The following is a 23147-nucleotide window of genomic DNA, read 5'->3' as shown; positions in this document are numbered from 1 at the left end:
CTCAAATGGCCATCCCCAATGAAACAGACAGGGGTCAGTACTAATCTCCCATGTCATGAAACCTTCCACTTACCATGATGAGCTATCTATTGTTTTGCCACTCACCTATGTCACATTGGTCTGCAATGAGGAAACACACTGACAGCTATGCACAAGTTAGGCCACATATAACACAAACCATAATGACGGTAGAGGGTCTGGATACCACAAATGGACATACACATACCATCATTTGAGCCACCTCCAAAACCAAACAGTTCTACTTTGTGGGAAAGGGCACTTCAAAACCATTTTCTCAACAGTCTGGGCATATAATTCACAGACCACAAATCTCATGCAAAAAGATGCGTGGTCTAATCCATGACCACTGCTCATGTCAGTCTGCAAATCCCATCTGACAGTGCCAAATGAGTATGAGCCAAGCAGCCAATCTGCATATCTGTGATTGACAAAGATAAGGTATACACCAGAGTGGAACACAAACATCACATTGTCTATTAATAACTACAAATGTGACTTGGATTGTGTATTTTCTAAACAATAGACTATGTACATAACATTTCGGTACACAACAAAAAGTAACATTTAGCATACATATCTGTGTCATGGGCTATGGAGCCACTTAAGACCACACTGATGGTGGTAAAAAAACATTACATGGCATGCATAACTTCAACAATACCCCATGGAAGATCTATTGTAACATCACATCACATACCTTAAGTCAGTGGAAGTACTGATTGATGACATCTGCCCTGATATCTCCAGCTTCATCCTCATCATGCTCATCCTCACTTGTCATACTTGCATTTCTACCCTCAGGATCTGCTGGCTCCCCCCTCATCTGGTATGAAAGGTATCTCACATCTCAGGGCCAGGTTGTGGAGCATGCAGCAGGCAACAATTATTCGACATACCTTGCAGGGTGAGTAGAGGAGGGCTCCTCCTGATTTGTCTATGCAGCAAAATCTTGTCCTTGGGAGCCCAAAAGTTTGCTTGACGACACACCTTGACCTTCTGTGGGCCTCACTGAAGTGGTCTTTCCCCTGCGTGGTTGGGTACCTCACTGGTGTCAATAACCAAGGATGGTTTAGGTAGCCAGAGTCCCCTGTAAGGTATGGTGACACCAATCCAATCTTTAATATTCAACATCCACATATATGGTAGTAGGAAAAAAGGTACAGACACACAACATACATTACTTACCAACCAGCCAAACCCTCTCTGTGTATAGTCATGTCATCAGCAGTGGGATATTGCTGTTCTGTATGACGAAGGAATCATGGACTGATCCTGGATACCTTGCACAAACTTTTGAAATGTAGAGGTCAGGCAAACAGACCACTTGGACGTTTATGGAGTGGAAGTTTTTCCTTTTCCTATATACCTGTTCATTAGCACTTGGGGGAACCAAGGCTACACGGGTGCCATCTATGGCTCCAACCACATGTGGAATGTGCCCCAAAGCATAGAAATCAGCCTTCACAGGGGCCAAATCCTAATGTTGGTGAAATCTGATGTCGCTGGACAAGTGTTTTAACAATGCAGATAGCCAAGCCTTCAAACCCAGACTGAACATGGGCTGAGACATTCCTGCTGTTAGTGCCACTGTATTCAGTGGCCAGGAAGTGCAGCACTGACATGACTTGAATGATGGTAAGTTTTGGGATTGCGAATGGCAGGCATAATATCTGGCTCCAGCTGACGACAGAGATCCATAATTGTATGCCTATCAAGGCGATATATTTGGATTACATGTCACGCCTCCATGATCTGTAGGTCTGCTAGTGCACAGTGCACTAGAGGTTGTCTTGCTCTCCTCAGGCCAGGGTAACTATGTGGGACAAAACCAGAATGCATGTGAATGACTCAATCCGTACTTCATAAGTATGATCAGAACAACGTCACACATATTTCTAAATCATGTCACATAAAAAAGTGAATATGTGGTATTCAGCACATAGCGAGACAAAATATGAAAGTGTATTGGATTCAAATCCCCTAAACCCTTGCATGTACTCTATATGGAGATACATGTCACTGACAGTGAAAGTTACATCAACCCTGTAGGCATATAACACACATTTTTGGCACCTATACCATCTTCAGATTGTCATTTGTATGGTGACAACACTGTTTCATGTATATAACCAAAAATACCTTATTTCACTTCCTCTACTAATTACATGCACATTAATAATTGTAAACAGTAAGCCTGCATGTTAGACATTGCCTTAGCTATGAGGTTTCAGTAAATGACGCAACTTTCATTACTACATCCTACATATTTGAGCCCTAAAATGGCAGCTGCCTGACTTACTGTACTGGACATAAGGAAGTGACCTGACTGCGTCTGTGGATGTCGCCATGGCAGTAGGCGGTTACAACCATGGTGGACATTGCCATTGCAACTTATTACTGCTTTTGGTGGACTTGAGCCAGTGGCGACGTCCGCAGGCAGTGACGGTCCTGTACATGGCGGCCTTGACTGCCATTTTCTGCTCAATCCCTCACTTGACTCCTGATAAAGCTGCCAGCAAGACCTCTAAGACCTAAGCTGCTATTTACTGCCTCTGGGAGCAATCATGCCACATCCTGCAGATGATCGGGCCCCTACATTCTCTCCGGAAGAGCTGGCCAAGCTTGTGGAGGAGGTCCTACCTCTGTATGAACAGCTATATGGTGCACCAGAGGAACAGGTGAGTCCAATGCAATACAAATGGGTGAAAGGTAGAGCGTATGATGAGGTAGATGAAATGTGCATGAATGAAGGATTGAGCTATCGTGTGTGGTAGATGGTTATGTGCACATGTGCATAGAAAGAATGCTACTCCTGATACATAGTATGTAGTGTGTGATATATGTACCCTGGTCCATGTATGTATATCACAGCATTTACATCAATGTTGATGTGAGAAATAGTTGTAGAGATGTATCATTTTAAGGACATACTTGTCCTATGTTTCGTGCCAAAACCTGGTACTGGGTATGCATGTTGTATGCCTGACTCGACTTCACACATGACCTGACTGCAGAGGGTGACTTGCAAAAGAGTTTGAGATGTGAGGAAGGGTATGTTTGGCTACTTGCACTAACTTGATTGTTCAGTAGTCACAAGGGGGTGAGTACTGACTATATTCCTTTCCATTCCTCTGCAAGGTCAGTGTTTGACGTTAAAGACTCAAGTTGTGACAATTTATGAAGTGCAAAAGGTAAAATGGCCCCTAGGCACACCTAGATGTACAGTTCTCAACATTGGTACATAGTTGTGCACGTTGTATTGAGTATAGGGACATAAAACTCACCTTTGTCATCCCTTCTGTACAGTAGCATATGATGAAGAACATGTGACTGTGTTATATCTGTTCCACTATACTGCTCTTAGTACCCTGCTGGTTGTTCCTTGCCACCTACAGGTCCATACTCCCAATTTCGTAATGGTAAGTTGTCCTGGTCTTTGCCCTCTGTCCATTCAAATGCTTCTTGTTCCATCTCTATATGCAACATTGAGTCTGACAAGTTAGTACATGCCTACTATTCCTAAGGTTTCTAATGAGTGTCAGCTTATTGTGAGGCTGTGATCTCAATCTGAGATTTCACATTACGCACTTGCTGCACTTACTCAGATTTGTTAGGAGGTGTCCCCATTGGTAATTGTGGACTAAACATTGGCACCTGGTATTGTTTCTTCAGAATGGACATCCTGTATGATCTAATCTGATAAATACCCATGATAGATATGATGTGCTGTGTGTGGTGTGTGATGTGTATGTCGATAACTAAGTATTATGGTTGTGTGTGTTTATTGCCTGGTGGTTGTAGGTTGTGTTGTATGTGTGATGTGTCCCTGGATAGTGTCTATAGTGAGTGCTTGACAACGTATTGACGATGGTATGGTTGTGGCGTTGTTGTGATGTTTTGTGGTGGTGTGTGTTATTGTGTGTTTTTGTGTAACTGAGACTGCCAAACTCCTAATGAGGCCCTTAGGCTACACCTCTGAGTAATTTTGCACTGGGATTTTGTGAATAGCCAAAAGCAGTAAAGTTATTCAGAAATGTAAGAGTAAAATACATGTGTAAATTACTCACACCTGTGTGGTAACCCTCTGGTAGCGTGGGACAAATCCATCAGGCTAAACTTAGAGGCATGTGTAAAGTATGTATGGAGCACTGCAACAGTAATAAAGTGAAAGCACAAGACAAGAAAAATCCCACTACAATTTAGAAAATAGAATACATTTTAATAAATAAAATGAGACTAAAATTACAAAACAATCCAATCAGTAGAATCGGAAATATGCAATTTTAAAGATTCAGTAAAAATAGCATCAAGAATCAGAAGGCTCTAACTGTGGGTATCTGGTGACGCCAGACCCGGATAAAGTCAATAGTTTAGGTCAACCGCGATGGAGTGCGTGCCAGATACAGGGTCCTGGTTCACAGGTGGAGCTCAGCTGATGCCAGCTAAGGGTACAGCCACTGGAGAAACACCTCTTGGGATCAGGAAATTACATCAGCAGAGGCCAGCAGGGTATAGTCCAGTCCGCCTGCAGGTCGAGATGCAGGTCATAGCAGGGCCAGTTGCCGCAGGAGGTGCCAGGAACTCTGCAGGGACTACATATCCCAGACTGCTGTGTGGCCCCAGGAGGTGGCCATCTTGTGAGCACCTGCATCCACTTGATCACACCAACGAGCGCTATATAACGCGTAGGGGCACTTCACGGCGCGGGACGCGCCAGGAACTCTGCAAGGACTACATATCCCAGACTGCTTTGTGGCCCCAGGAGGCAGCCATCTTGTGAGCACCTGCATCCACTTGATCACACCAACGAGCGCTATATAGCGTATGGGGGCACTTCACGGCGCGGGACGCGCCAAGAACTCTGCAGGGACTACATATCCCAGACTGCTTTTTGGCTCCAGGAGGCGGCCATCTTGTGAGCACCTGCATCCACTAGATCACATCAACGAGCGCTATATATCTGTGGCGTCACTTTGTGGTGCAGAACGCGTGTGGAAGCCCAGAGGAGGCTGGGCTGGGCCACCCCCCTAAAATTTTTCTTTTAATATGCGCCATTGACTCTTGCCACTACTGTATCTTTTTGCAGGTCTATTATTGAGCAGCTATCCATTAATTATAAGCAAATGGGCAAAGGGAAGGCAATAGAGGGTGGGGCAGGGATGGTGTCAAAAACCAAGCGGAAAAGACAGAAGCATGCAGTCAACAACTGTGTTATGGACAGAATTGACAACCTTCTAGACGAATGTGAAGGAATCCCCCCCGGACAGCAGCCCCACCGGAATTGGGGGAGAGTGCTTGCCTGTCGTGAAGGGCGCTGGCCACAAGAAAATTGCTAATATATTTGTAAAGCGTGACCAACAGGCTATAGCCTCCACAGGCCAGGGGGAGGGTAGGGATGTCATCACCCACGCTTCCCCAATATCGGTGGACAAGCTTCCAGCTAACCCCAGCGACCCTATTCAGTGCATCAACCGCTTTACCCCCTTAATAAATATCCTAGACTCCCAGGACGACCCAGACCTATGTACCAGGGTGGGCGGTTCAGTAGATGTAGATGTAAATGAGCACTCAGTCCAGTCAAATGCACAGCACATGCTATGTATACAAGACTTAACAAGGGCGGTGTCAGAACTGAAGTCTATGGTTAATTCCTTAATTGCTGTAGTTAGGCAGTTAATTTCTCCAGACACAACGAGTTCCATGAATCATTATTGCAATCCAATACCATACCACTTAGGTATCACAATGACATTGCCCATAATGCAAACAAATGGTTGTGCTGACCAATCCTTAGCTGATGCCAAGATAAAGGAATCTGATCAGCCCACTCCCCACATTAGTTTAAGCGCAGGGAAGGCACCTGAAGCCTGCTATCAAATTACAAAACCTAAAAGCAATACTGTCCCTAAGTACACAGCTAAACCCATCATTGACCGACTCCAATCCACAAGGACTGTCCTAATGGTAAATGTTCCTAAGCTACACCCGTTGGCACCAAGAGAAGGGGGAGATTCCACTAGAAATAAGGCAATTCATTGGATTTGCCATGTAAGTGGCTGTTACTCTGTAATACGCTAGTATATAATTGATGCAGTAAGAAGATCCGACCCTGGCACACACCTTGACATTTTACAGTTGACATTCAGGGATAGGAGTATGGTGGACAATCTGGTGGCCCTAGATGCAAGGACAAGTGCTCCAGAGCAATCCCGTATCCAGTTCAAATATCCTAGTTCAACTGCACATTGTATGGCCCACCCCATCCATTGCCATCTGCACTTAGCGAGAATGATTGACTTAAAGTATCATCTGAAATACACGCTGAACTTCCCCCTGACTTACATGAAACAGCTGTCCGCGGTCTGGCCGTAGCCCCCAATATTGCCCCAGCAAGCACTCACGATCTTTCTCCGTACAGATCCCACCCGTGATCTATCGCATGGCCACGACAACATTGTACATTCTTTCCTCTGTGATGCACACTCATTACAGATAGCAAAGCATGAGAATACTGCACCTTGGACCAGGTCAGGTCCAGCAGATGCTTATCATTACTCAATTCTGGATTTATTGGACAATATTGATGTTGACCCCTCTCCTTCTAAGCAATCTCACCTGCTAAACCCACCCTTGGAAACCAAATCCTCAAATATGTCAGTGGACAGGGCTGTCCATTCAACTACCGGGGTATGAATTGTATCATGGAATGTGGCAGGCCTGAGATCCATCCTTCACCTCCCCTCCATTCCCTCCTTTTTTGATGAACAAGACATATGTCTTTTTCAAGAGACATGGTCAACCGATCCACTCTTTCGAACTGGCTACTCCAACTTTTATATTCCTGCTCTGGCCAGCACCAGGGGCAGGCCCTCTTGGGGTCTAGTCACTTGGACTAGAACATCACTAAACTGCTGCATAATACAGCTATTTATTGATTCCCCCAACCTGCTGGGTCTTCACCTATCATTCGGGGCTGATGCAGTTGTGATTATATTTAACATCTATGCCAGAGGGGTCGGGGGGGTCGGGTTTCCAAAACCCTCTCCATTCTGGAAGCTTTTTTGCAAAACTGTCCCCGACATTACAAAATTATTGTGGCAGGTGACTTTAACCTCACATTTGAACATCTTGACTGGGATGATCTTGGGTCCACTCACAAGGAGGACCAGGTATGGTCTATCCCTGCCCTGGATATCTTGCCCATCAAAAGGTGGTCCCAAGTTGCTGTTCAAGAAAAATCATTGACTATGGAATTTGGACTTACGGCACTAAATAGCAGGACCAAATCAGATGTAAAGGGCTGTCACACGTACAGCAAAGTTAACCATACCAGTAGAATTGACTATTGTCTAGCCGACGTAAGATTATGGCCTTTAGTGATTGACAAGATGGTTGTCGAGAGATCAGAAAGTGACCATAATCCTCTTTCAGCCCACTTGTCAGCTTTGAGCAGCCACCTGCAACTCAGCTAAAGCACCAAAGGGGATCAGTTTGGTCAATGGCAAACACCACCTAAAGTGGAACCAGGTTTTGGCTCAAACAACACTCATTGACGTTGCCAACGACACCATAAGGACCACATTGACTGGCCTAGAGGGGGGGTCCGCATACACTAACGAGGAAATAAGCCTAACTCACACTACATGTTTCAAGGGTATCCCGGCACTCTTCTCGGCTGACACAGCCCCTGATAGTAAGAGGCTCAAGGGTAGGCATCGCTGGTTTAATAAAGAGTGCCGCTCCTCAAGCAAGCATTTAAACCAAGCTATCAAATCCAAGGATGTAAAAGCAATTAGCTTAGCCAGAAAGTCTTACAAATCTGCCATTAACAAAGCTAAATGTGAACAAGACGAGAAGTGGTGGGTTGCAGCACATTTTGGTACCTGGCAGTGTGCGGCCCTGCAAACAGCGATCTGAGCATTACAACTAATATCGCACTAAAGGACTGGGTAGATCAATTTAGTGGGTTATATTCTTACAACCATGATAGTTCTACCGCTCGACAGAAGGACACTTGCTCATCTATTACTCTCACACCTACCCCTCCAGTGTTGCAACTATTTTCCCAAGCGGACATAGCATTCTCTTTAGGCTCCCTAAAGCGCAGTAGGGCACCTGGTGCGGATGGTGTCCCAGCAGATCTATTCTTAACAGATATAGCAACCTGGTCAAGATATATCACCATCATAGCGAATGCAATAGCATCTGGGGCACCAATCCCTGAGTCTTGGAAGGGGGCCATTGTTATCCCAATTTTTAAAAAGGGTGACAGAAGCCTCCCCAGCAATTATAGGCCTATTAGCCTAATAGACTGTGTGCAGAAAGTGTTCTGTCATAGCCTTCTGGGCAAGATCCAAGACTGGATGGTAGAACGCAACATTCTTAGTCCCCTGCAGGCAGGTTTTCACAAAAAAAATCTACCATTGAGCAAGCCCTCAGGTTCCTGCTCTTATACTGGAAAACCGTTTTTATTGGTAAAGGGAACCTGTATGTTGCTTTTGTGGACTTTAAATCCGCATTCGATTTAGTACTCCGTAACAAACTGTGGGAAGTTCTTTCCCTAATGGGAATCCCCGAGTACACTCTTGTTTTACTAACTCGGCTCCACGAGGGTAACTATGCACGTGTCAGGTGGGACGATAGGGGGCAGTTAACTGACAGAATTCAGGTGTTAAGGGGTGTGTGGCAAGGGTGTGTCCTTGCCCCCACCCTGTTTTCCCGGTACATAAATGATATTGTCCCCTCTTTACTCAGACTGGAGGCTGATGCACCATCATTAGGCACACAGAAAATTCCAGTTCTGCTCTTTGCAGACGATACATTGCTGATATCCAAGTCCCCAAGTGTATTACGTAAACTCCTTGCGTGTTTTGAGGAATTTTGCTCCACATGGGACTTGAAATCAATGCCTCTGAAACTAAACTGATGACACTTAATCCACATAGATCATTTAGGGGAAAGTTCACTCTCGAGGGAACTCCACTTGAAAAGGTTGACACTTTTAGTTACCTGGGCATTATGTTAACTGAAAAAATGCTTTGGAATTCACACATTGCAAAGCAAGCACTCAAGTTAAAGCAAACAACGGGGGTCTTAATAAAGGACTTTAACCTTTCATATACCAAACCAATATGCTCTGCAATCCGGATATACGAAACCAAGGTAGTAAGCTCAGCCCTCTATGGGGCTGAACTTTGGAGCTGTGCCAAAGCGCAAGAAATAAAGGTGTCTGAAAATAATTTCTTACGGAATCTAGTGTCCCTCCTGTCGAGTACTCCACTGTTTCCCCTTTGACCACAAAGCCCGTCTATGCCCTCTCTTGTATTGGCGGCACCTTTGGACCACCCCGGAGCTCGTCTCCTTTACTACAGCCCTGCAAGTCATCTTAGAAGCTGACTATTCCCATAGTATCCCCTGGCTTAGACACATCAAGAGGCTACTTTACTCTCTTGGGCTCAGAGAACTGTGGGACTGCCCAACCACTACTTCTTTTCCTTCAAAAAGTGATCTTAAAAAACTGTATTGGCACATGGTAGACACGAGGGTCGCTCTTCATTCTACACTATCACGTGACTTCACCAACCTAAAAGAGACGTGCAAATATGAGGCTTTCTGGGACATAATCATGGTGTCAAGAGAGAGGAAGTTGTACTTCCAGTTCCGTATTGGCACCCTGCCATTAAGACTATTTACTAGTCGCTGCTCACATGAAGAAACAACAATCTGCCCAGCTTGCAAAGCACCCATTGAAAACCTCCCTCATGTCTTATTTGTCTGCCCTGCATACACTGCTTCACGCAAGAAATGATTGACCCCGGCTTGTAGATTGCTGGGAGTTTGCAGGTCCAACTTAGCTCTTCGAATTCTTAGATCAGACACTCAACCTATGCTAGTGATTGCTGTTGCCAAATTCCTTGGGCCATGTTGGATTGTCAGAGGGAATCTTTTACCTGTATAATGGTGTTAGCAAGAATGTTAGACTCACTCCGGGAGTGCACTCAATTTTTATTTTTATTTAATTTTGTTATTTTATCCAGACACATGTATTGTACATATTTTATATATAGATTTTATTTAATCCTGTGTAATTATTTATTGTTGCTGTGCTTTTGTGGCTCTTGTAGCCGAAATAAAGTTCTTTGACTGACTGACTGACAGTTGCCGCAGGTCAACTGGGCAGTTCTGGGGAAGCATGTGGAGCTTGTTGTGTCCCTATTGCTCAGAACAGGAGGTCAGCCAACTGACCCTTGGAGTAACTCTTGTAGTCCTGGGCTCAAGGAGATGGTCCTCTCTTCTTCAAACAGCAAGGCAGGCCTCAAGAAACAGGGTACTCCTCTGAAGAACAAGGGAGGCCTCAAGCAGCTGGGCAGTCATCTGGTAGCAGCAGTGCAGTCTTATGAGAAACAAGGCTGGTCTCAAGCAACAGGGCAGTCCTCTGAAGTACATGCCTTCCTTTTGAAGTCTTTCATAGGTCCAGGAGTGAACTGATGATTGGCTCAGGAGTTCCAATATTTATACCAGGTGCCACCCATTTAAGTGGGGGAAACTTCTAATCCACACCCACATCTGGTTCCTGAGTCTTCCTTACTTCTACATTCTTTCCCTGCCCAGGCGCCAAGAAGTATAGGGTGACAAAAGGCTAGTGTCAAGTTCCCTTGTGAGTGTGATGGATGCAGCACTTTGAAATGTAAGTGCGGCAGGGAGCAGCTCTGCTCCTTGTATCCTGACAGTAGGACCCTCTCCCAGCTACGCCCAGGTCCTATTGTTCACTGTCTGGGCCCAATACGCATTTATGATGGGGGAGCAATTACTAGGCCCAAGGACTGAGAACTGACTAGTCTGAAGGAATGTGGGGCTTGAGACTAACCATGGGTAGAAGTAGGGTCCTGCCGAGCTGTATCTGAGGTTTTCCGGCTCCCAAGACCTGGCTTTCTGGTCTAGATTCTGCCTGCCTCGGTTGCTGGGGGTGCTGAGCTCTGGGAAGGTCCTTAGATGGTGGTTGAGAGCCTGGGCGGAGTCATGTGGAGGATAAGCGAGGACTGGGTGGCAGCGTGCTACTCTGATTGTTCTCTTTCCTGAAATGCGGTGGACGTTTGCACTTCCAGGACAGTGTGGAGAGTCTTGTGGAGGGCTCACCAGGAGGTTTCAGCACATGTGTGAAACGACTCAGGCAGGCAAGTACATCATCCTCTCCACCGCTCCAGCAGAGAAAAGATTCCCATTCCTTGCCACATCCTTTAGATGTACTGTTTGCATGGAAGGCATAAGTCACAAGGCTCTAGTGCAGCTGTAGACACTCTTTTTTTAGGCACAGGACTTGAGCTTCAGCCAGTTAAAGGAGACTGCTGGGATTTAATATTTGCTACTCTAAACGTAGCAGCCCTCAACAACTTCTCCACAGCCACACCCGGTTACTCCCTGCAGGATGGAGGCAAGGTCTACAGCAAGAGGTGGGGCTGGGCAAACTCTTCCTGGTCACTCCATTAGCCTACGAAGAACTGTGAGGAGGAGGAAGTCGCCAGCTGGGAAAGAGGCAATCAGCAAGTTGAAGCAAGGTGGTAAGACTAAGGCAGCAAAAGGCAACTCGCTCAATGATGTGGACTCATTATTGCCTTTTTAGGGAGTAACAACTGGTCCCATATCAACGTTTTCACAGAGAACTATTGATCAATTTGTATCTCCTCTTAATAGTATTTCAGAGGCTGATCTGGACAAGGCACAGGTCTCCTCCAATCTATCTAGTGATACTGGCTCTAAGAACCAGGTGACAGGGTTGGTGGGGGAAGTGTCATTCACCAGCTCTAAATCCTTATCTACTTCTCTAGGCTTAAAATAAATAAGCCTGTCTTGGGAGAAGCAGTCATGTTCCATCAGGGGAGTGTTGAGTTGTCTGGAGGCAGGATGTCCTTGATTGATGGAGTTGATTCTGGAGCAGTCAATGAGGATACTGCAGGGGAGTGGGCTTCCAAGGCTCTTCAGGCCAGAAGTTACAGAAAGAGAAGATCACCATTCAAGATGATCTCATCTTGTACCCCAGCTCTGGCTCACAGGAAGGCCTTCTACTCGCTGTCAGATTCCAGTAGCGTGTCCAATAATCAAATTCCATACCCAGATGACACATGCAATCTTGTTGAGGAGAACCTCAATGCACAGTTGTTTTCTATCTGTGAGGGGGACTTTTGGAAGTGAATTAGACAGCAGCTGTATAATAGAGGCTGGGATCAGTCCCCTGACAGCAATCCAGTTGAAAGATCTGGTTGCTACACCTTTTGCTGAGGGAATCTCAACCTTGTTATTTCCAAGGCTGAGGAACAGCTGCTCTGGAATCCAGAGGCTCTCAAACTTACAACTACAAATACTTTTCGTCCTGGGCAAGAAACATCGTCTTCTCCTACAGTCACTGTTTTGTCTAAGTCAGCCAGCTTTGTGCCACAAGTAACTGCTTCAGCCAATGCCCTCGCCTTTATCTGCTACTGAGGTTCTCCTCTGGTAGTATAATGAAGATTACAGAAAATACTCTCTCATGCTTTACACAGCCCATGTGGAGACACAAGAGGGCTTGAGAAAGTTCTCAAGAAACATGGATATTCTTTATACTGGTTTCGAAATGTAGTCAGTTGGTAAAAACAGGTCTGCTATTCAGCAGCACGACTCTCAATTGGAAGGTGTTTTGTCCAAGGTAGAAGACCTTGAGATTAGCTCTTGAAAGAAGAATCTACGTGGTCTAGGTATCCCTGGTGGTTCTGAAGGTGATGATTCAAGAGGGTATGTCGTTTGTCTCTTCAGTGCACACCATTTTCTAGCAACCTAGTATGGAGGGCTAGCAATTCGGGGACGCCTGCTACCCCAGGCTAGTCTCATATACTTTAGAGATTTCATCTGGCACCAGGTGATCTTCCAGGCAACTTGTTTTCGATCATTGGTCAGAGCCTGGGGAGGGGACTTTTTTGCTCGGTCTGACTTTTGCCATGAGACTGTAATGCGGCTGTGGCAGTTTTACTATTACATTTCGGCACCCCAGAACATTAGAACAACATAAATGGTCGCTGGCAAAATGATTAGCTGCCCTCTGAGGTCTTGAGTAACCTAATTGGTTGGGTACATCATTGTCTGGTGTGGGCTTCTCATTTTCTATTTTGATCATCACACTTGAATTTTATTTACTTTTGGGCTGAAAACATGGAGAAAATCTCTTCTTTCTTTCCTGTCCCTCTGTCCCTCTGTTCCTTTTGCTTTTCTCACTTTTCTTTCTTCTGGTGATTGTCGAGGTTCTCAGCTCTAGTAGTTTTTTCCTGGTTATTAAGAGTACACCTTGGAGTGGGGGTGATCTCTGTGGTCTACCTACTGGCTTGGATAAGACCAGTAGGTCAGAGGGGTGGTAGCCAATTTTGGGGGTTTATAAATGGAGGGGTGGGGATGTTTTTTGGACGGGTGGATTGAGTTTCGGGGTTGTGTGGGATCAAGATTCTCACATCAGCATGTGCTTAGACATCACGCTTGAGGGTGGCAAGGGCTGTGGGCTAAAAACTGGGGAAACATTTGGAATGAGTGAGCCGAGTAGGCAGTTGCAGTGGAATTCTGTTAGCAGTGTTAGGGTAAGTGCAGGGAGAGTTACTTTTAGGCAAAGTCATAAAAATAGCTAAAAGTGGTATGGATCAGCGGTTTCCAACCTGTGGACCGGCGACCCCTGGAGGTCAGCGAAGCCCCCTCAGGGGGGTCTGAGACTACCTAGAAAATTAAATAGATTAATAAAGTGTATGTAAATAAAGAATCTAAATGTACAACTGGAAATTTGAAAATGTAATGTAAATGTGAAGGAATATGAAACTGGAGGCTAAAAAGTAAAGTAGTATTCTCAGATTGATTCATAAGAGCAGTGCAGGTGCATCAAAAAGAATAGTTTGGACGATGAGTGGCCTCAATTATATTTAGAAAAACTTCATCCTTTCTATTAATATCAAAATTTAGATGTTTTTATGTGTCTGAGAATTAAATAAATGTGTAACCATTTGTGTATTTGTTTAATGACTGCTTTTTTCTGTATTTTTTGTGTATTCTTCTGTGGTTTAAATCATCAAATATTTAAACCGGGTTCCCCGGCTTCCAGTAATGACTCAGTGGGGGTCCCGGATTCCACTAATGATTATGTTGGGGTCCCCAGAAGTCAAAAGGTTGGGAACCACTGGTATGGATCATGGCCAGCACTTGCATATCGCCGATTCACTATCTGCACAATGAATGGTCTGAACGAGGAGGACCCGTTGGTCTTTGGTTGCTTGTTGGTCGAACTTCATCAATGGCTCCATCCTCGGATACTGCGTGGGGATTTTAATGTTACTCTATGTTCATGTTTAGACTCCACATATCAAACTTCACGGAATTTGGCAATTGCGGGGGTGGAGAAAACATCTTAGAGATGTGGTGAAACAACTTATGACCCTCTATGTATAGTGGATGTATGGCGCTGTTAGACCTAGTGAGTCTGGTTTTACCGTTAATTCTGCTCCTTATAAGTCTCTCCCATGGATCAATATTTATGTAGTTAGTCATCTACTTGAACCATACTTCAATTTTCGAGTTAACTCGAGAATAATATCAGACCATAGCTCGCTGTCTCTGTTTATTAACTCTGAATAGTCTACCCATTCTCTTATTCCATGTCGATGGACATTTGACTGGTGATTGATACTTGATGAGGAATTTATCCATTCAATGAACAATAACCTAAAAGATTATTTACAGGATAATATCGGTTTAGCATCAGAGATCTATGTGTGGGATGCACTCAAGATATTGAGTCGAGGGCATATGTTGAATTTTGTAATAGATCAACAGAAAGAATTCTGTGCTGTTGAGGCTTGAATGGTTCGTCACTCAGTCTGATAGAGAAAAGTCTAGCCCAAAGAATAATCAATCAAGATGACCAGAGAGACACTAACAGGCTGGTGGTGGAACCACCACATTATGACTGTGACGGAGCCGCCACGGTCGGACAACCGACACCGCCAGGCTGCCGCAAGCCAGCAGCCCGGCGGTCCCGGTGAATTTCATCCTCCAGGGCAGCGCTGCTTGCAGCACCGCCCAGGGGATTATGAGTCCCCATACCACCAGCCTTTTAATGGCAGTTTACACTGCCATGGAAGGCTGGCGGAATGGGGGCATTGGGGGGCCCTTGGGGCCACTGCACTGCCGATGCACTTAGCATGGGCAGTGCAGGGGCCCCCGTGCACAGCCCCGTCATGCATTCCACTGCCCGAATTACAGGCAGTGGCATGCACGACTGGTGCTACTGCACTTGCCGCACCACCACTTTGGGGCTGGCTCCATTAAGAGCTGGCATCAATGTTAAGGTCCTGTTCACCGCAGAGACCGCCGGGCGGAAACACTGTTTCCGCCTGCCAGCCCTACGTGGAACTCCTAATTGGCCCAGTGGGGTTCAGGATGCCTGAAGGCGGGAAGAGTTTCGCGGGCGGCCTCCGTCGCCCCTCAACCTCGTAATGAGGGCCATAATGTTCTCCAAGCAATTGGTAACCTTACAAACAGCCCTAAGGAAAAGTATGAGATAGAGCTAATTGAGAAGTTGGGCTAAGCAAATGTTAAGTTTTGAAAACAATGAGGAGATGGGTTGGTACTGTCCTTTAGAGTTAGAGATAGAGCCAGTGGTAATGTAATACAGAAGATTATTAATGACAAAAGGGAATATGACATAGATCAGAATCAAATCAGGAAGGAATTTCGGAAAGTTATCAAAACGTCACCTGGGACGATTGTCTTGCCTCTGTAGAGTCTGTTAATAATTTATAGATACATTTCATCATCACAAACTGAGTCAGTCACAGCTTTTAAAGCTTGAGGAGTCTATAACTCTGCTCAAAGTTGAAATGTCAAGGGGCCAACTAGCAAAGGGTAAATTCTCCGGGCCAAATCAAATTTCTTTGGAATTCTATGAGGTGTTCTCACAAGCTCTAACACTAGTCCTTTGAGATTGTTTTAATTCCTTTGACTCTCTGGGCAGGTAGGCAATGCTCTCGGGGTGAAACTAATATGTCATCTTCCCCAAAAAAGGGAAGGATCCCATGCACTGTGGTTCCTATCAGCCGATATCTTTGACTAATGCAGACTCTAAGATTTATACTCAGATATTGGCTAATCGGTTATCCACAGTGATCTCTGATTCGATTGATCACAGTCACCATGGGTTTACACCTGGACGTGATAAGACCATACATGTTAACATGGCAGTAACTGCCCTGGAGATAGCCTTGGTTGCAGGCGCTCCAGTGGGACTGATTATTCTAGATGCTAACAAGGCATTTGATCAGGTCTCTTGGGAGTTTCTCTGGCCATTTACATGCACCTCTGAAGTTGATCCTGGGTTTATATTGTGGGTGCAGCAATTGTATAAGGGACTAAGGTCAGGGTTCTTTGTACTGGTACCCTTTTGAACACTATTGAAATTACTGTTATATAGTAAGCATTATATCCAAGCTGTCTACACTGTGTGGATTTCAAAGTTCTTGCCTATGCATTTGCCATGCTTATTCTAACTTCTACCTTGGATGCCCCATTAACAGAGTTAGTATCAGTGGTGATAGAATTTTGTTGGGTGTCAGGGTACAAGCTCAGTTCTGATAAACACATGTTTTAATGAATGTCACCACCCTGCCCCAAGACAGGAGGTGGGTACAGTATTCAACATTCCTGGGAGTAAAATTGACACTGCAAATGCAGAAAATTATAGAGCTACATTTTGGGAAAATAAACAAATAGTCAATAGAGGTTTTTGATAAATGGAAGAGATTACATTTGGGCATGATTTGAAGGTGTAACCTTATAAAACCGGTTATTGTACCTCAAAATCTCTACCTTTTTAGGTTTATACTTCTCTATCTACCAAAGATTTTATTTAATAAAACTAAAGATCGTTGACAGAAATTCACATGGAGCTACAAGTAACCTCGTTGTAGCATACATCATCTCTAACTAGACCTGGGATAGAGGTGGGATGTCTCTACCAACTTTATGGTATAGTACTTAGCCACTTTCATGTCATAGTTCACTCTGATCCTGGATAAGGAACCAGGTTTAATTTTCCCTGGGTACATGCCCTGGGGAGATGATGTTCTGCCACATACAAGTATCATCAACATGGTGTAATTTAAGAGGACTAGATTCAAGACCCTGAGGGTCTACCGTCAAATCTGGATTTATTTTAAAAAATTGATTTCTAGCACTACCTTTTTTCAATCAATATTCCTATCTGGGCCATAATCCAAACATGCCACTGCTGGTTAATCATAGCTATCATGAGTGTTTGCGTATTCTAAACTTTTTACTCTGGGACAGTTTTATAACAGTGTTACACTTTTATCTTACAAGACCCTTAAGCAATGATTTTCCCTTCCCGGTATGGGATCTTTCAAGTATTTACAACTCCAGCAATATAACCTCTGCTCAAATAATTGTTGAATGTTTCCCAGGTTAAGGTCCATCATTTTGAATTTAATAATGAGTTCTACAACTCGCTGTACCGTTTGCATAGTATGAAGTTGAGACAGGATGAGAAATGCTTCCTGTGTGGAGTGGATGGGGCTAGTCCATATTTTTGCTGCATGAATGATCCTGCAAAGTTTTTTATTTCATGTCAATTTTGTTTGGTACTATAAGTTAATAATACTTGTGCACTCAGCTCAGATCCCACCCAATATCGCAGGGATATATTTTTTGCCATCTCTCTGGCTAGACTGGTGCTGGTGCGATATTGTTTGCTAAGGGAGGCTCCAAGCCCAAATGAGTGGTGGCATGACTTTTTAAACATCTGTTTTTTTTTTATGTCTATTCAAGACAATGAGGAAAGTAGAACTAGATTAAGGAGCTGATTACAAGTTTGGCGGACTGACCTCCCAAACTTCAATATGGCTGTGGTGAAGCAGCCATCAAGCCAGCAGCCTCACCACCGTTGCATTACGATGTTTCTGCCAGTCAGCTCGGCAGAAATAGTGCAGCAGCATTGGCTTCGGCTCCCTAGGGGAGCCAATACCATCGCACACAGCACCCTCAGAATGCGCACTGTCTGCCGTAGTAAACAGTAGGCATTCTGAGTGGGCTGATGGGGGGGCTGCACTGCAAACGACCTGGTCTAGGGCAGTGCAGGGGCCCCCCTATGGCTGCCAAATCTGCCTATCTGCCAGGTTTTTCATGGTGGGGACTCCGCCATGAAAAGTCTGGCAGAAAAGAACGTTGCGATCACCATGGCTATGCTGAACTCAGCACTGCAGTGGCTGACCGTGACTTTTACCTCCGCCTGCCTGTCGGTATCCATGATCCTAGCAGAGGTGGTCTTCTGGTGGACCGACCACCGGGATTGTAATCTGGTGGTCCTACCGTCAGGACTGCTGTGCGACGATCCGACCGCCACCTCATGTTTGGCAGTCTTAGGACTGCCAAACTCATTATGAGGACCTAAATCAGATTTAGGACCAACTGAGGGCATGGATGCATTTGGTTCTGGCTGGTCATGACGACCAACGATTTGCAATTTTTTTTTTTTTTTTACTGAGAGAGTTCATCAGATATACAAATCAAATTCTTCATCAATATTTCACAAACTGACAAATTACACCTCGTAAGCCCAGCTACTCTGTTATTGGCCTATATGAAAGGCAATATGTCCCCTCTATGCTCATGTAATCCCCTCCCACAGCAACGAAAATGTATTTTATCATCCTGAATGTAATGCATATTTTTTTTTCAAATCCTTCAATTTTCCCAATTTTAGTCAACCATTGCTGGATTGTCGGCACCGTTTCGGAGCGCCAATTTTGAAGGATTAGTGACCTGGCAATCAGTGTAATAATAAAAATATGTTTTTTGCATCGGGCAGGCGGTGATTTCAGCTGACTACCGAAGCTGGCTCTTTGTTCATCTAACAAATTCCACAACCCTTCTATATCAAAGCAATAATTTGCAATGTCTGCTCAAAAAACCCGTATTTTGGAGCAACTTCATATAACATGGGATGAGCTCCCAGATTCATCCATTTGACAACGAAAACACCCGTTTGGAATTTGGGGATAAATCCTGTGGAGAAATGCTGGTGTCCTATACAACAACCATTTGGTATAGAATTGCATACGCCTGAGTTTTGCCCCCTTCAACATCATGACATTGAACTCATTTATTTTATTAAAAACTATGGTTGTTAATAATGTGTCCTCTTTGGCCAATCATTTGTCCTGGAACTTAGCAAATAGTATATTAGCCTTCTGCCGTCTAGAGAGGGCTGTCCAGCTGCTGATGGACCTACGAGTTCTCAGTTCTAACAATTCTTCTACAATATCTGATCGGGTGTACATATGTTTTGGGTCAATTTCATCTAAATAATGACTTAGTTGAATAAATGACCAGTGTATAGTGTCTTTAGGATACCTAATACAAGGTTCCACTTCCGCCCACGGTTTCCGTGAGTCAACTTGTAGAAAATCTTTAATTGTGTGGTACCCATTGCTTGTCGATTTTGAGGTGATATTTTTAACAAGAAGGGGTGTCTCCTATAAATATATCTGCCAAACTGGCTGCACCGTTAATCACTAGTATGCAATAATGCTTGAACATCTATGCCTTACGTTTAAGCAGCCATTTAAAATCTTATATATTACTTTTTTGGAAGATTTAGTGAGTCTAAGAAAATCTAACATCTTGTACTCTTGCAGAATCAAATCAAGAAAAAAATGTGTCACTTAAATTTGTAGGCGTAGAGGCATTGTATCTGTACGTGATGTATGCAAAGTTTGCAAAATAATATTCTTTTAAATCTGGGAGACCAAGGCCCCCATCTTTTACTGGAGGGCTTAATGCATCTATAGATAGCCAGGGAACTTTACTAGCCCACAAAAATGATGTAAACATCCCATCTAGCTCCTCAAAAAACATGGGACCAGATTTATTAAAAAAAAATGTGCAATCGCAAACACCCCAATGGGCCATTTGCGATCGCAAAAATGCATTTTGGTATGTAACGAGTCCAATTTGTGATTCGGTAACTTGTTACCGAATCGCATATTGGATTTGCGACTACATACCAATTCGGTATTAGGAAGGGGCGTGTCAAGGGTGTCCCTTCCTAATACAGAATCGCAGAGGTATGTATGATTGTTCTGTGACCGTGAATGCGGTTGCAGAACGATTGCAGCTACCACCTACTTCAAGTAGGTGGTAACCCATTCGCAAAGGCGAAGGGGTCCCCAAAGGACCTCTTCCCCTTTATGAATGCATGCGAAAACATTTTTTTTAAAGCAGGCAGTGGTCCCACGGACCACTGCCTACTCTTAAAAAATGAAAAGAAAACTTTTCATTTTTCATTTTTAAACACATCACGTTTTCCTTTAAGGAAAACGGGCTACATTTAAAAAAAAAAAGATTGCTTTATTGAAAAGCAATCACAGACATGGTGGTCTGCTGAGCTCAGCAGGCCACCATCCCTGTGATTGTAACCATTCGCAATGGGTCGCAAGTTGCCACCTACCTCATGAATACTAATGAGGTAGGTCAATTTGCGAGCCATTGCGATTCGCAGCATAAAACTCCTGGAGTTTCATGCATTCCAATGGCGATTACTTAATTGTGATTCGCAAAAAATCGCAATTAGGTAATCGCTATTGGGAAAAATGATACATCTGGCCCTTCATCTGTAATGCCCAGTGGAGAGCGGCGAAGAGAAAATTACATAAGGGGGATAATATACATTTGTACCAAGTCAGAACAACCCATAATTGATAGGTGCATGTTTACCCATTTACTAAACAAATTCTTAATTTTAGATATTAGGGGACATAATTTAATATATACAGATCGTTGACATTTTCAGAAACATATACCCCTAGGTATAGTTTTGGTCTAGCATTGATTAATTGGTGGAACTCATTGACTAATGTATCCACTGCGCAGTTACATAGCAATATCTGTGTTTTCGCTTTATTTATTTTGTAGCCTTCCAGCTCCAGATATAACTGAAAAATCTCAAAGACCTGTTCCTGGATTTCTATGCCAAGTTTTAAAAACAACACTATATTGTCTGCGTATAGTTTGATATTAGTCATACCCCTGACTGGCGTTGCTGCCCCTGTATTAGTGAGAATGGCTATTGCTAGTGGCTCGATAAACAGAGCAAACAATAAAGGTGACAGCTCGATAAACACTGCAAACAATAAAGAGGGCAACACTGTTGCATACCCCTGCTCACCTGTCATGTACCAGTATTCTGGGAGGTTCAAGAGAGGCCCTAAACAGGAAGGTTTAGGCCTGGCAAAAAGATTATTTTGCTAGGTCAAATGGGCGAATTATAACTACATTACAGGAGGCAATGGCAGACTTAAGAAATGTTCTAAAAGGCTATTTTGGTGGGTGGCACAGTAAGTTCTGTTGTCAACTAGTAGCATTTAATTTACAGGTCCTGGGTACCTGTGGTACACTGTAGGAAAGATTTACAAGTAAATTCAAACTGCAAATCAGGTATAAGCCAATTTCTGATGGACACAACTAACTGGATTCCTCACATTCTGAATTCTCCCAATGCGCCAGCATTCGACTGAAAGTTTCTTCCTAGCTTGTCACGTCGATGAGAACGTCACAATTGCACGGCTCCACACGCGACTCTGTCTGACGACATCATGGCAATAAGATGTTCTCGTCGGCGTGCTGAGGTCAGTTCCCTTTTTTTCCGTGCCTTTGATGCTGACGGTTTTCTCCTAGCTCTCAAACAGCTACTGTTTCGAAGGTGTCTTATTGTACCTGTTACAATGTCTCCACCTAAGAAGTCAGGTTTTAAGCCTTGTTGTGAGTGCGGGGGTCGTATGTCAGTCACTGACCGTCAAGAAGACTGTTTATGGTGTCTTAGTTCGGACCATGAAGTGGAAGGTTGCGCTTCTTGCCAAAGGATGAATCCAAAGGCGTTGAAAGAAAGAGAAACTAAGCTCTTCTTAGCAAAGGCGAAGAAAGGACATAAAAGTCACCGGAGGTCCAAGACAAGGGACTCGTCATCGCATAAGTTGTCGAGGTCACACAACAAGCGGCGCCGGCACGATTCTAACGTCGTTCTTCTAGTGATTGTTCTCAATCTCGTTCTCCCTCTAGACAATGTCGTACGGCGTCAGAGGTCAGTCCTACTCTAACTCCCCAACCTCAAAGTCCTCAGGCTTCTCCGGCGCCATCACTCATTGAGGTAGTTGAGTCCCTGGCGAGTCCTCCAACTCATTTTTCACCTGTGTTGGTTCAGGAGTCGGTGGCACAGTTTCCGGATTCGACCCAAGCGCTGCATGAAAAACAAAGGTTTCCTGCCTTTCCGACCCCAGGAGCGGATCCGGCGGATTTTCTGAATTCTATGTTCAGCATTTTTAATAAAGCTATGGCCCAGCTGGTGCACCGGCTGGTCCCAGGGGTCCATTAGTGTTTTCCTTGGGCTCTCCGGGTCCATACAAGTCGGCTCTGTTTGAGCCTTTCAATCAGGCTGAAGGTGCTGGTTCGGCGCCGATGAAGTCGCCTCACATGATGCCGAAGGCTCGGATGGAGTCAACTCTGGCTCCAGGTGGGTCCCGGTTGGGACGAAGTGCATCTCCTTCTTCTCCTTAGCCACGACCATCTGTCTTGAGGCCGGCGTTATCGTCGTCGACTAACTCTCTGTTGACGCTGAGGTTGGGGGCCAGGCTGAGGTCGAGGAGGAGAGTGTTGAGGCTCTTGGAAGAGAAAGAATGCCAGAGTCAATTATTAGAGGAAGGAGAGATTTCTGAGCCCTTGGGAGAGTTTCAGGGTCTGGACTCAGCTAGTGGACTGGATACCTCCCCTGAGTGGGATCTTTCAACCCCGGGTGAATTTACGGAACAGGAGGCTTCCAATCACTCGGTCATAAAGAAGGCTGCAGATTTTTTGGAGCTTCCATTGCCATCTTCTGAAGTTAAAACAAACATTTTAACGGAGATATTACTTCCTTCCTCCACTTCGGTGGAGCCCCTGCTCCCTTTCAATGATGCTCTCACGGAGCCTATTTTGGAGGTTTGGAGAAAACCTGTTACGTCGCCGGCTATGTCTATAACTGTAGCTGGAAGGTACAGGGTTGCTCCTGGGGATCCAGG

This window comes from Pleurodeles waltl, chromosome 10 (genome assembly GCF_031143425.1).
Source record: "Pleurodeles waltl isolate 20211129_DDA chromosome 10, aPleWal1.hap1.20221129, whole genome shotgun sequence".
NCBI classification, from domain to species: Eukaryota; Metazoa; Chordata; class Amphibia; order Caudata; family Salamandridae; genus Pleurodeles; species Pleurodeles waltl.
The sequence above is the reverse complement of the archived record's forward strand: the minus strand, read 5'-3'. Positions refer to the sequence as shown.